The sequence below is a fragment of the Corvus brachyrhynchos genome, unplaced genomic scaffold (assembly GCF_000691975.1).
Source record: "Corvus brachyrhynchos isolate BGI_N302 unplaced genomic scaffold, ASM69197v1 scaffold22, whole genome shotgun sequence".
Lineage (NCBI taxonomy): Eukaryota > Metazoa > Chordata > Aves > Passeriformes > Corvidae > Corvus > Corvus brachyrhynchos.
This window is the reverse complement of record NW_008238355.1, coordinates 670,958-683,236: the sequence shown is the minus strand read 5'-3', so window position 1 is coordinate 683,236 and position 12,279 is coordinate 670,958. Positions and strand designations below refer to the sequence as shown.

The following is a 12,279-nucleotide window of genomic DNA, read 5'->3' as shown; positions in this document are numbered from 1 at the left end:
TTATTTCTAAGAAACATTCAATGGGTAGATGCAAGTGTCCAAGATCTCGAGGTAGACTTCATTATAGCCAGGTCATTCCTGACAGATTCATGTCCAAGTTGCTAAATTTATTCAAGACAGAAATCCTCAAAGTTATTTAACTGCCCTAAGAGTTTGTTTTTGCAAGTTGTATCAACATTTCCTGTCTGGCTTGCAGTAGAACTTGAAAACAGTTAATCATTAGCCTCTTCATGTCAAGTGATGTACTACCTCAGTCATCTCGTGTTGAACAAACTGATTTACTTAGCACACATCTCATCTGTAAATGGTATTTTCTAGGTCCTTCATGATTCTTGGTTCCATTCTTGTGTAAATTTTCTTGAGAATTTATTATTTCTTAATTACTATCAGCAGTGTCTAAAAACATTTGGAAAATATTGCAAATAAAAATACAATTAATTACATATGACCAATTATATTTATAATATGCTAAAAATAAACATAAAAATGTAATATGCAGAAATCCGTCTAGCTCTTTTTATTAAAGAAATTTAGGCAGATAAAGAACAGAATGGAACTGTGACGGGTTTTAGCAGCTGAAAGGAAGCTGGCAGAAGGGGGTTTACTCCTCACGTGCCAACACGAAGAAGCCTGGAGGTAAACGCTGAAACCGCTCTGGAAGGCAGCACTCAGTGCCCATCACACAATAAAAAGTGGTTGAGCTCCTCACCCAAATGGGGCTGTATCTTCCAGTCCCTGTTAAGCAGGCACACAGGCGAAGGCAAAGAAGAAAGGGGACTCTCCATATGTGTTCCACGCAAGCTCATTCCAGCAAAGGACAGGGACAGAGAGCCAAATTCTTAATAGTGTCCAGGGATTTTATACTGAGTATTGAGTAGGCGGGGAAATGGATTACAATGGGATAGGGACAAGTAGGCGGGGTAGAGAGCAAGGGAACCAATGGGAACATTACATAGGTGGCACTTAGGGAAGGATCCATTGGGGAATCAAGGGACAAAGAATTTTCTAGAACTGATACATATTAATCAAGGGAAATGAATATACATAATACCATACATAAAACCGGAAGGGGGGGAAACATTAACCAATCAGGGGAAAACATGCAAATAGCAGAACAAAGGAATTATGGCTTCTCACTATGACAAAGTCATGTACTAAACTTGGGTTGCTGACCACCACGGCTGGTGGTCTGAGTTCTCCTCAGGAGACAAAGTGGCTGGAGCTAATTGGACCAGCACAGAAATAGAGATGGAAACTTGTATTATATAAGATGTAAAATATAGCTTGACTGAATGAGTATGTAGTACATAGCAATTTGAAGCAACACCTGTAAAGTTGCAAAACAAATAGCTAGAGCTCTAAAATGGTATGTTGATATTTACTAGTAAGATTATTGCATAATTGAAAACAAGGGTTCCCTGTTTTCAAAAGACGAAAGAATAAATATTAGGCTACTGGTTAAGATGCCTGGACAAAAATTTACTTTTGGTAAGAAAAATATCACAGATGTAAATTTTTGTTGATATTATTAAATTACCTTTAAAATTCTAGTGATAAGACTGCTTTAAACAGTGTTGAAATTACTGACTTTTTTCTTAAGATGATTAACTTAAAGAATATATAACTTGGAAACACAGATTCCCAGCACACTAAAATGTAAGAACAATGAGGAGTCTGATTATGTTTACTCTTTATAAAAAATATCTATGTATTGAGAAAAAGAAAGAAAACCTGTATGTTTACACAGGCATCCTGGGAGCAGGCTTGTATGTAATAATCAAAGATTTATTCTCTATGTGATGGTGAGAATGATCAGATCTCCTAGACTATGCATATTGTACTTACTTCTACATGTGATATGTCTGTGCTGTCTGAAATTTGGCCTTGCACAGGGTCTGTGTTGCAACTGATAGTGCATTTGTGTGCATGGGATATATATGGGTATCTATATCCAAGACTGCTTTGATGGGAGTGTCTGATGCCGAAAAAATGTCAGCTAAGCTGTGTATCCATCAATCTCTTCTAAGGAAGAAATTCCTCCCTCTGAGGGTGGTGAGGCACTGGAACAGATTATCTGGAGAAGCTGTGGATGCCCAGTCCCTAGAAGTGTTCAAGGCAGGGTGGCTGGGGCTTTGAGTTTCCTGCTCTAGTGGAAGGTATCTCTGCCCATGGCAGTGGGATTAGAACTAGATGGTCTTTAGGGTCCCTTCCAATGCTAACCGTTGTGTAATGCCATGAATCTATATTGCTCAATCTGATTAGTTAAATTTCAAAGTTGTTCATAAATTCATGCATTGGCAGTGTAGTATATGCTTAGTACTAATGATTTATTCTATGCATTAACCCACACTATCACTACATATGCAAAATTTATATCCTCACGCAGTTGTGCACGCAGTGTCACAGTGATGCAACTGCGTTTAGTGGCTGAGTGCTCCTAAGTCACAGAGGTCAAGTTGATCCGAAGCACTAGCCCAGATGAACCTGGAAGCTCCCGTAAGTTATTTCCTTTATTCAAAGAATTGGCAGGAGGTTTTATTGATTATTGGATAACGGTGTTGATGTGCCATCAGCAAGTTGTCAATAGGTTAGAAACTAGCAAAACATACCCTACAAAGACATGAGGGGTTGAAATTGCCAGAAGAATGAACTTTTATTTGGGGGAGTACAAGTACTGTTGTGTATTTGGTGGTGAAATTCTCCCTTTCTAATGCTTGCATTTAATCTAATGTCATTAATAGGAAATAATAATCTCAAAAATTATTAAGATCCCTTTCTACTAAGCAGTTACACTTCTATTGATATTTTAATAGTGGAGAGCCAAAAATCTTGAAATTTTACCTTCCCTACTAATAATTTGCCAGCAGCAAATTATTACAGCATAAATACTGTCATATTTTTCTCGAGGTTAAAATTCTGGTTTTCCTTCCAGATATGCTGTTGCTGACATGATAACATGAGAGAAAGCTCACATTAGACGAAGAGTTGGAAAGAAGATAGGGGTGTAAAGGGTGGGTGGAAGGAAGAAAAAACATTATGTTCAGCTACTATCATTGACAGAGTCCTAAAGACAAAATCTGGCATGTTAAGAAGATAAAGAAGATTCAGAAGGATAAAGGAACATAAAATCCTGAGCACTCCAAGTAGATGAAGGCTGGATTTTGAACTTGACTAACATCATAGGAGAGTAAAATGTGTTAGAGTCAAGAAAGGAACATATAAATACAAGTATTTCATTGGACATTGAGGTGGATTTGAGCACCATTCAGAGTACTAGTGGAGGAGGCTAAAGTAATCTGTGCTTGAAAGACAATTTTTAGTTGCTGGAGAATGTATGATGTAAAAAATCAAGGTAGTATTCTCAATATAGTATTCTCTAATATTCTCAATGTAGTATTCTCAATACTGTAGTATATGGTATTACTATATTTAAAATAATTAGAAATATAAGATGAAAACTCAATCTGAAATAACATTAACTCTTCTAGTTTAATGCAACTTTTTGTATTTCTCTGTATGTGAAATGTAGGCACAACCACTAGCCTGACTGTAGGAACTAATATAAACTAAGAGGTCTGCTCAGAAAAACATTGTGGCACAGCTTAAACTGGTTGAAGTCTAAGAAATCCCTGAGGGAGGGCTTTTTCAGAAATGCTCTGGTATCTTTCAGAGTTGTCATTGTGGGAAATATCAGAGAAGCAAACATGAAAAATGCAAACTGTAGATGTGAGGGAAGCGTTTTTGTGCAGTGAACTATTTGGCAGTATGAGCTGCGAATGAGTAGAAGTCTCTGCGTCTGTCCCATCTACCATTTCCCGAGGGACAGAACAGTCACTACTCATGACTGCCTCCAGTGAGCACTCCACACTTCACCATGTCAGAGAATTTTACAGCATTTGCTCTTTTCCTTAGTGTATTTCTAAGTAAAAATTATATCTCTTGGGATAAAAATAATGCATTTTAGTAAATGAGGAGTGTAGCTGGGAGATAATAAGGAGTAGGAAGAAGAGGGTTTGAAATTTTAAAAGAACTGACGATAAAACTTGATTTAACATTTTGTGAAATCATACAAAGATAGAACACAAGTAAAATGAAAGCACATTTTTTTATCTAACACTGAACAAGCTAGAAAGGGCAGGTTTAACATGGTTGCTTATAGCTTTGCATCAGTTAGAATAATCCTTGGTGTAATTTTTTTCTTCCCTCTGTCTCTCTAGCCCAGTGCCAGAAGCAGAAAAAGTTTATAGTTGAAGTCTATATCACTTTATTTCAGAGTAAGCTCCATAATAAAACAAATTTTCTTAGGTCTTTTCCTTAAAACAATAATTCCATTGCACTGATTCATGCTGTATCTGTCTGTATCTGTATCTGCCACAACAATATCGTGTTGAGTGCCCCCTGAATTTTTACAGGTTCTTAATTTCTTTTTTTATATTGAAACTCATTTATTTTTATCCAAAACTGTTTCCAAAATGCTTGTATAGCACAAAAAAGCACTTTATAAATGGGTAATCTATTGACTTGCAAATAAATCCTTATGGTGTAAGAATGTAATCTGTTAGAGTAATAAAGATTTCAATGGAAAACAATCCACAGAAAAATATTTTTATTAAGTATGTCTACTTTTTAAGGATCCACTAGCATGTGTCCCTTTCAAACACTATCAATAAATTATCTATTTTTTCAGAATTACTTTACTGCTCTTGTTTTCCCCTCTCCAGAACCAGAAATCCCAGTAACTCATGCATTAATTCTATAAACAAATTTATTAAAACTTTCTTATTTCTAATAAGATCATGGTCATGTAAAACAGCAACTGACTTTTTAGAATAAGAAATCCCAGTTATAGAGTCACTGTATTTCTGAACTGAGAAACATTTTCTTGGCAATGATTAAAACCTAGTGCTTATAGGAAATCTTGTTTTCAATATTTTCTACTGATAGATTTAATACTTTATTTGTGCTCAAACAAATCATGCAACTAATCTGATTTTTCTATTAAAAAAGTAGTGGGTTCCTACCTGTGATCAATTTAATAAAATATTCAGTTTTCAAGCCCACTGCTCTTAGGCTCTTTATGGCATCTTGTTCAGGTTATAAATTAAGGCTGCATATTGGTTGTGGGTAGAGACAGGATCTTTCAGATGCCTTGCAGCTGAAATATATGTATGTGCATAGCATCCTTTTAGAAAGTGTGCCAATTAATTTTAATGTAATGAGTGGCATCTTTTCTGTTAGGTGGAAGAGCACTCTATTTAATGCAGTCATTTGACAAATCAATTACGAGATTTATTTTAATCTGTTGGTAAATCTGGGGATGTCAGACTGTAGATATATGCTGGTCTGTTAACTGGTTAAGAGCTTAATAGTAGATTTACTGGTGAAAGCTGCTGTTTCTGCAGGTGCCATCTCATTTTCTCTGTGGCACACAATTAAAATCAAGCCTCAACATTCTTTGATTACATTGATTACACTTAGAAAGTATGTTTGGGTATAAGTAGTCCCTTTGAAATGAATAGGTCCTGTTTAGTGGGTAAGAGACAGATTGCCTTTCAATATTCCTAGTTGTGATAGGTAAAAAAAAAAATCACAGCACAACAAATATACCCCTCAAAAATTCAAATAATGGCTCCTAATTCAGATGCTTATAGTGTCCTCAGTCATTTTTTCACATTGCTCTTTGGTAAGATATTTCTGATTTCTCAGCTGGGAAGACACTTAAACAACTTAGGAAAATGTGATTTCTTCGCCCTGAGAATTTCTTTATTTACTCAGACCAGATGTTAAGCTCAGCAATAGTCTGTTTCCAGCACTGCTAAGGGAAAGTGAGGATTCTTGTATAAAATGAGCAACCTCTTGGTAAATGCTCTTGGATTCTAGTGCTGGTATTTTAAAGATCAGAGCTGAATGTCACCTGTATGATTAATAAACTTCTAAAAGCCATAGGCTTAGTCAAAATAGTAAGATGTCTATGTTTGGTCCTCATTCATAAGCAGTTATCTTATTACTTAAATAGTCATGTCTTTACATCTTTATGGAAAAATCTGAATGTGATTTGCTATTGAGGATATCTGCTGCTGTTTTACTTTTTTTTTCTCCAAAAAGACAAGAGAGAAAGAGAGACGAAATAGAGAGAGAGAAAAGAAAAAGAAAAAGAAAAAGAAAAAGAAAAAGAAAAAGAAAAATAGATTAAAAAAAAGAAAAGAAAGAAGTTATTGTAGCGCCAGTATATACTCTCATTCACCTAAGATACTAAAAACTCTCATTTATGTCATGGATGAAATCTGAACTGTACTATTATTTGTGGATAGCTTGATTACAGTTTCTTCTAAGTACTTGCTGTCTATACTGCTGCCATCTCTTGAAGCTGCTGCTTTTCTGGGCTTTGAAACTTTGAGAGTTTTTTTGCTTTTATTTCATTACTTCCTGATCATACTGTAGCTCTTCTTTCAGTCTGGTAAATTCCAGTCACATATTAGGAAAACATTTGGATCTCTTTCTATCTGCAAGACTTGTAGTAAGTGTATCCAAGACCAAATGTGTATTAATTGGCCTCAGACACAGGTATACTGAAAATTAGACGTCTAATATGATAAAAACATGGATCTGAAACAATATTTCCATTAGTTCTGTTAGTCTCAAGACATTAATATTTATGTAGACCATGTAATATCATTGCTCTGACGTGAGGACTGAAGGAAATTCCTTCTGGTTAGTCTGCCAGGAAAGAATCATGCTAGGTAAGTTGTATCTTTGTGTAGGTGATTGTAGTGAAAAAGCTGCGAGAGCTTTCTATGCTGAAGCTCTTCTTTAGAAGAAACAAATTTGGAGAAAATATCTCAAATGCCAATTGGCAATTTGGACTAGATGACCTTTAAACATCCCTTCCCAACCAAATTGCCCTATGATTCTATGAAACTGTATAAGATATGTGAAATAAAGTATAATTGTTGAGTAAAATGTATTTGAAGAAACATCCTTATACAAAAGGATAGTAGACTTTACTCAAAGCATAGAACTCTCACACGATTGCTCTGAATATTGGCAATCAGTGTTTCTGCTTTTTATTTTTTTTTCCATTGTTTCTCCTATAATTCTACTGCCTCATTCATGTGGCTTCACTGCACATTTCATTTTCTCAGTAAGAAAAAAGTGCAGGAAGCTAAGTAGACATTTATGTTCAGCATATCAAGTTTAAATCTTTTATCATAAGTCACCCTTCATGCATAGTCCAGAAGTTCAGTTGTTGAATCTTTTGAATGGCATAAATATTTTAAGAAATATCAAAGGTCTTTTCTGCCTCAATTCCAAGTCCTTAAAAGTAAGAATTTGTGCTCATTTCTATTCTCTACGTTTGCCTCTTAAGGTTACCTTGACTGCCTGTTCATCTTCATTAACATCTGAATTTAGCTTATGCTTCTTAGTTTTTTGGTCAAAAATTCTACAAAATGCCTCACAAGTCAAGTGGGTATCCTTATAGGCTTCCTCAACTCCTGTATATAATACAGGTCAATATTAGAGTACCACTTAGCAGTGCACATCACACAACATAATTCCTCATAATACATTAGCAGAAAATTATTTAAACAGTGCATTCTGAAAGTAAAGTAGTTAATTGAATAGTGAGGAAATTTTCTAGAGTTCCTGATTTACAGCGGTAAAAAAGCATACTCCAGAACTAGTCATGAAACAACACAGAAATCATTCTGGTAGCCTTCATCCCTTCTAAGTTATTAAAAAATAGCTACTCTTAGAAAATATGTCATTCATTATAATGAGGATGAAGTAGCTATTTTTGCTAACTTTAAAAGTAGTTTGAAGGAAAAGCTTTTCTGTCACATAAATTTGGACTGGGGCAAATTTTAGTGGAATCATTGATCCACATATAGAAGCAGGAATATCTAAAAAAGGATGGTTAGAAAAAACATTTCATGTAGTCAAATTAGGGATAGCAGCAAGGTAAAAGAAAATTATATAAAATAATTTTTAAATAGTAAACAAAAACAACTAAATGATGTTAAGTAGTCCTTATAAATTTGTAAAAACTACATGGAATTCCTAAAATTATAGCTCTTTATTTACTTTTTAGATTAAATGCATCACGGAAATGTGTTTTTCAATACTTTGCTTAACCAGTCTTTGTTCTGAATTCAATCCTGATGCAGCATATGAATTGGGATGTTGATCAAGAGACCTCCAGAGGTCCTTTCCTGACAGTTATTCTGTGACTTTATGATTCTTCATAGAAAAATTCAAAAAGCCTGATATCTTGGGTGTAGTTCTCAAGATGAATCACAATCCTGTGGCTGAAAAAGCTGCAAGACAACAGAATTTAAGAAGCAGACACTACTCTAATACAAACAGTTGTCTTGACTCAGATCTTAAAAACAGAAAGTTGAGAGATCGATTTAGTGTTAGTTGTAGAAATAAACTGTGGAAGCATACCTGTGAGTTTTGTGATACGTAAGTCAAACCTCTCTCTTTTTTCTACAAATCCGTGATTTAGAAGAGCACACCTAAGAATGCACCTGAAGAAAATTTAGCATTACCTATCCCATGTTTGTTTGCTTTATTTCATGTCTAGATCTCAGTTTGTACAGTTTTCCTTCATTTATGCAAAAAGACATTTGCAAAGCAAAGAAAGTTTCCTCCCTGACTTCTCTGGCATCTCAAATTAAAATAATCTTAACTAATCTAAGACTGTCCAATCAATGTAATAAGCCAATGGCTGATTATTTCACGATAAAAGTAACTGCAAATTAAGATCTTCTTAAATGGCTTGTCAGTTTGGTATTAGTTTTTGTTGACATCTTTCAGTTTTGTACAGCCTAGTGCTTTTCAAAACCAAAATGGTAGAAGTTGTTTAAAGTCCTGAATACAAAATGCCACCCTATATTTTTAAAGAAATATCTTGAAAATAAGTCATTACTTTCAGGTCAAACCCAGTGCTGGGAAGAAATATGGAAGATTATTTTAATTTCCTAATGAAGTATTTGGATTATCAGTTTATTACTTTTAACTTTAATAATGATACTACAACTGTTATATAACCAGAAGGAGGAGGATTTTTAGTGGAGAACCTCCATGCTGTAGATTTCAGCTCCCCAGTGTTGTTTGTTTCCTTTTACTTCTGCCCTACCCTTGCCCTCCTCCATCCCCCAAAAAAGCTATGATTTAATTTTTTTGAATCCATGACTGAGTGCTATAATGCTTTATAAGCTCTTCCCTAGGTAATAGAAACCTGCAATAACAACAAGTAGACTTTGAAAAAACTGATATAAAAGACTACTTCTAGTCTTAGAATCCATGTCAGTGTGCTACAAGTTTTATCTCCTGCCAGGTACAGCTTCATAAATTACATTTCTAAAGATCACCTTATTATTTACTAAATTTCAAAAATAGACAGAAACTGTGGAAACATATTATGCAACTTTAACTGTTTACACTGAGGTGTTTTTCTTTTTTATGAGTGTTTAATGTCAAAGATGTGCTGTGTATTCAGTGCTGAAATATAAAAACAGTGAAAGGAAGAAAATGATCTATCACACTGATCTAGTCAAGGATTTCAGGGTTTTTCTAAATTTTTTTTTTTAATATATTATTTTATTTGTTGGGAGTTGAGTTTTTTATTATCGATTTTCTTATCAGGTTGATATGAAGATAGACAGTCTGAAGGAGGGAAGTAGTAGAAGACTTTCACCACAACTGTGAAAAATGAGCAGTGTCAACCTGGTAAGTTTATCTTTTTGTTGTTGTTGTACTGGTGATGGCTTTTCCATTGGTGTTCTCATTTGTGTTTGTACCAAGATCTTGGTTACTGTTGGTTTTATTCTTGATGTAATATTTCTGTGTAAATGTCTTAAACTTTTCCTTATGTGTTAAAAGACAAGTGCTCAGGATCTCATTAACTCTTTGAGATGCCACTTTGTCATGGGTCCTAGTACTTTCGGTTCCAGTTAGAGTAATTAGAACATAAAATTGTCATCCTTTCAGTGTGTATACAATACTCCATATTTTTCCCAGCCTTGTCAGGACTGTATTTTGCAATTTGAGGAAAAGTATGATGATTTACCAAAATATGAATATTGATCTAATATTGATATCGAACTGAGAACGACAAAAACTCTCTAACAGTTTAGAGTCAGAAAGTGCATGTTTTATTTGGTGCCAGGCTCTGTGTGGGATAGCCCCCTAAGACTCAGGGCCCTCATCCAAGCAAACACAAAGCTTTTTATTTACAAAAATTATGAATATCCAAAATACAAACGCATATTCATAACATTAACACCTCCCATTCTCCGCTTCGTATGGAAATGAGGTTAAATGTCATTAAGCATGCGTAATGTGTGTCCTGAATTGATTCGGTGGTCTTGAATTGGATCAGTGGTCTTAAAAAGATGAAGTAACTCATCTTCCTCATTTTGACCTTTTCGCCTCTCTGAATTTTAACAGTCCTAATTACTTTAGTGACCTCTAAGTTTCCTCTTTTGTGACTTTTGAACGGGTTCCCACCAAGGGAGGAAATTGGTAATCGTCCTTTTTCCTTAGACCAATTTATCAATGTTTCTATTCCTCGTTCTAATCACAGCTAAGCAAACATACAAATGACAGATCATCAGTTATTTAGTAATCAGTTACTAACATCTTAAAACCCATTTCAGGTCCAGCTCTCTTAACTACTTTAATTAGCTGGCCTGAATTCCTTCCTATTCTAACCAATTTCAACACAGCTAGCCTATAGCTAAAATCTTTATGTTTCTTCTAAATCTATGTTTCAGTGAACTGAAGAGTCCGGGTTTGAAATGTTATTTTTCTGGATAATTTATTTTATTAATGTCATGGTTTAGGAATGGTGCTCCAAATTGCTAGTCACTCCTCTCCCACACCTCCCTCCCATGGGAGACAAAAGGCAAAGATTATGGGTTAAGATAAAACCAATTTACTGGAAACAGCAATGAGGTAAGAAAAATGAACAGCAACTGCGAAAATATGAAAAACAAAAGTGTACAGAAGAGGGTGATTTACATGGAAAAATGCTCACAAAGCCCAGGGCAATGAGAAACAAAGGCAGACAGACCCTCCATGCTTCCATGCTTTTTTCCCTGACTGCAAGCCATGCCCACCTTCTTCTCAGAAGCAAGAATCCCTTACTCCTGCCACCAAGGGTGATCTGAGGTGGTTTAGAACAACCTAGACAAGCCCACACAGCTACAGGCTCTTCTCCCTCATGGCTACTGGGGAAAAAACTAACTGCATTCTGGCCAAAAAACAGGACGACTGATTAAAAAAAAAGCACAACAAACGCAACTTTTCTAGAGGTTCAAATTGTAACTTAAAAACAATTACTCATTCCAGCCTTATTCATACAAAATTTTGCTTCAGGTGAGTTTTCCTTTTATGAAAAACCTCTCCGTGAATTTTTTTCTTCCCTAGAAGAAAGTCAGTGCAATTAAAGCAGTGCTTTCTCTTTCTGGAGGACAAGTAATTTGAAACATTTAGTGATAATAGTGTCTAAGTCCCCAATGTGAGTGGAACAAACCCTTTTATTGTCTTTACACACACACACATTTGCCTAATGGTGTGCTGGGAAGTGCTGGGAAGTGGAAAGATTTAAAAATTCAGAAAAAATTGCAGCACTTAAGAGAATGACATGTTCAAGTTTATAACCTGAAAATACTAAAAAAAACTGTGACGTCACATATCTGACACAATATAAGGCCTTATAGCCTAAGAATGGATTTAGAAATGCATTACGTTTATCAGCAAAAATTACCTAATAAGGAATAATAAGGAATTGCAGACTTCTGTCAAGACTGGTCTTATATGACGTCTAATTTCACGTATATGTGTACTCATGTATGTATGTATGTATCTCTCTATCTATTTATCTATCTGATGATGATAAGTGGGTGATCTATATCCTTTATTTAAAGGAATTACAATAATTTCTGAGTTTGTCAGTACCGACAATTAATCAGTGCTTCACCACTGCACTGACTTTGAAAGCATATCATATAGTAATGACAAAGTGAGAAACCCCTCTGTCTCGGTTTAGGAATGTTTTTCCCCAATTTCAGTGTTCCCACTGAAACAACCCAGACCACACCCTGCTTGCTCACTCTTCCTTCCCTCCCGGCTATGGCAGGATGGAGACAAGAAGGGAAGGCACTAAGAGGTAAAGATGCAGTATTGAAATAAGAACAATTAGCTAGAAAGAGCAATGAAATAAGAAAATGAAGAGCAAAATGACAATACTACTACTAATACCAGAGTGCACAA

General features: G+C 35.2%; 1 protein-coding gene across 3 annotated transcripts in view; it reads left to right on the top strand.

Annotated features, from left to right (window-relative positions):
• Positions 1-12,279, top strand: part of LINGO2 (leucine rich repeat and Ig domain containing 2) — a 327,338-nt gene that overhangs the window by 77,328 nt on the left and 237,731 nt on the right. For all 3 annotated transcript variants that reach the window (XR_001862341.1, XM_008634520.2, XM_017735451.1), the window contains exon 2: positions 9,649-9,732. The gene's annotated coding sequence lies outside the window, so the exon portion shown is untranslated. The remainder of the gene's footprint in view (positions 1-9,648; positions 9,733-12,279) is intronic.